The 2,680-nt window shown below is 40.8% G+C and overlaps 1 long non-coding RNA gene across 1 annotated transcript; it reads right to left on the bottom strand.

The window, feature by feature from the left end:
* Positions 1-540: 540 nt before the first annotated feature.
* LOC131263929 (uncharacterized) lies at positions 541-858 on the bottom strand. Its single transcript, XR_009178264.1, has 3 exons — positions 806-858; positions 657-746; positions 541-581 (listed from the first exon to the last, which is right to left on the bottom strand). It is a non-coding gene; the product is annotated as an uncharacterized LOC131263929 (long non-coding RNA).
* Positions 859-2,680: the final 1,822 nt, after the last annotated feature.

The raw sequence follows: 2,680 nt of genomic DNA, 5'->3' as shown, positions 1-2,680 counted from the left end.
TGTGTGTGCTTGGTTAGTTGTTAGACGACAACAAATTTCCATCTTAAAAGAAATCTGTAACTCTGAAGACTATACTAGCTCTGTGCTAGCAATTGCGTCCTAAAGTTTGATTTATGTTGATAGACTTCATCTAGTCCACATAATTATTGTTCTATCATGTTGTCTTCACTGTACAGGTAGAATTGCTGGCCATTGATTACGAGTCCTAGAGAGTCAAGTTTGGTCGACGTGATTAGGTTCAGTCTGCAGGAAGAGCAGAGTGATAAAAAATGCTTAATTGTAGTCCAATTCAGATATCGTCCAATTCAGATATCGATAGAGATAACTAATCCAGAGTGGAAGTCGACGCTTACACCAAGGGTACCCTAGTAGGTAATAGAAGCCCGAAAGCCTGATATGTGAAGACGTCATGGACGTGGCAGACCACGATGTCCTTGGCGATTTCGGTACTGTGGTCCTAGGAGAAATGCTTCCTAACACAGCGGTTCGGACTCGTTCGATATCCTTTTTTTACCATCCCGACGTGAAACGTTTCGTTGCCCGGCTGATATCTTGTTAGATCTTTGGTAGTGTTTGTAAACCTGCGAATGATAACATAACCAAGAAAAAAAAGATGTTCAATCAATTCTTTTCAAACGTCCTTTCCATTATCTTACGTGAGACGAGAATTTGAGCTTTGAGCTAAATTACCAGAAGACATCTCCAAAACGCGAAAGTGTTTCTAGCGGAGTAGTGTTCCGAGCAACCTAGGAACGACGTTGAGCGTTTAGATGATGGTAATTGACAAGTGTAAAGGTAAAAGTACCTTCTACATCCAACCCATTAGTATGCGTATCCGGTGCCCAGGAGGAGTTTACCATTGCAGCGGTAGCATAACGGCAAAAGTGGCCTACTTTTGGCCCGCTTCCAATGTGGCACACCGGCAACCCTAGTGCCGTTCTTTCCGCCGGGTTATGGCTTAAGGGTGACAAATGAAAATTGGCATACGTACACAGAATAAATTGTATTGAATTAAAGCCAACGGGCTCTGTGTGTCTCAGTGGTCGTGAGGAATGGCAAACCCAAGGGGATAGTGTTGCCTATGGGTTGCGAACAAAAAGAAATAAGGGCACAATATCAACTCTGCGCTAGGTCAGGAAATTCAGTAATGGAGTATCTTCGGCCTTCCCCAGAATGGGTAGTTTTTTCTGGCGTTTTTCGCATACTCTCTCCCGTTTCCCAGTTCCAGAATGGCGCATTTGAAACAAACCTGACAAGCGGCTCCTGGGAACAATAGTTATTTCGAATGGCTTAACTCAAGACGGTACCGTGTAGGTGAAAATTTCACAGGTCACCAGGATGGAATAAAATTTCGTTTTCCCAGCGGACAACGACGGCAGGAAATTTCTAGGACCCACTTCTGCTGCTCTTGGCGATGGTGCTTTTGCTGGTACTCTTATCACCAAGACTATTACCACGGACGGTGACTAGAATCAGACCATAAATATATAGCTTCCGTATGTTGCTGAGGGGGAAAAAAGCTAGAAAGAAAAATAACATCACTATCACGTGAAGAAGATAGCGTGAGGGTTCTCCCAATAACAAAACAAGCGAGTGCCGGCAAATGGAACAATTGAATGCATACGACAAACAGAGCAAATGAATACGACTCGTAAGGGTGTGCAAAATGAATCCTGCTGTCGGAAATTGGTAACACAGATCGCACTCAAGCTTGTACACAGCGCATGGGGAAACTTTACAGCCGGAATGCTGAAGTGGTTTGGGGATACTTCAATTGCCAAGGGAACCGCTGCATAGCTATTCGGAACTGGCGATTTTTCCTGATATTCACACGCTCTGTAAACATTACGCTAGCTGGACAGAAATCGAAAGCTGTCGAATAAAAAGTGAGGAGTGTAACTGAAAACGAGGAAAAAGATAAATTAATATAAAAAACTGCTACCTTTGCTATACAGGTTATGACAGAATTGTTGGTTTGTAAATAACCGGGTTTAGTTTGGCTTTTGCGTTCACGATGGCCAGGCCCTTGGGCCTACGGATCCTATACTCGTACGTAACCTTGAAGAATTCCTTAAATTAAAATTTGAATAAATCTATGAAGGGAAGGGACTTGGGAAGGGATAATGCTTGATTGAAGGGATTGCAGATGTGGTAGACCTGGTTAAAGTTGATTTTACTTTAAAGATTTAACTCTAACTACTTAAACACTTGCAGAACCTGAAAAACAATTATCTACCTCATGTATTAACGAGGCCTATTTATGTAATTGTAACGTAATAAACGACATTTTACTAAAATTAATTGAATAATGTATCAATGTGTTACGGCAACGTCCGTAATGCCATAAATAAATAAAAAAATAATGTGTTAATGTGCAAAGATCTACTTCAATTTGAATTCAAGTGTTCATTTAAGCGAAAGTGATTCTAGTAATTTTAAATCTTAAAAAAACTGCATATATATTTGTTCATTGCATTTACATTGCACAATGCATTTAATCCGACTGTAATCCATATTACACCACATTTTGCATTGATTTTGACATTGGAAGCTTATTATTGTTGTTAAAATATTATTGATCGGGCTCAAGAGCTCCACCAAAAATCATATCTTTCCCAGAGGGAAGCTCCGACTTATAGAGGATTTCACGCCTCACCTTAAACCATCACCTACGAAGTGA

The sequence above is a fragment of the Anopheles coustani genome, chromosome 2, assembly GCF_943734705.1.
Source record: "Anopheles coustani chromosome 2, idAnoCousDA_361_x.2, whole genome shotgun sequence".
Classification (NCBI taxonomy): domain Eukaryota; kingdom Metazoa; phylum Arthropoda; class Insecta; order Diptera; family Culicidae; genus Anopheles; species Anopheles coustani.
Note: the sequence above shows the minus strand (reverse complement) of the source record. Positions and strands in the feature narration are given on the sequence as shown.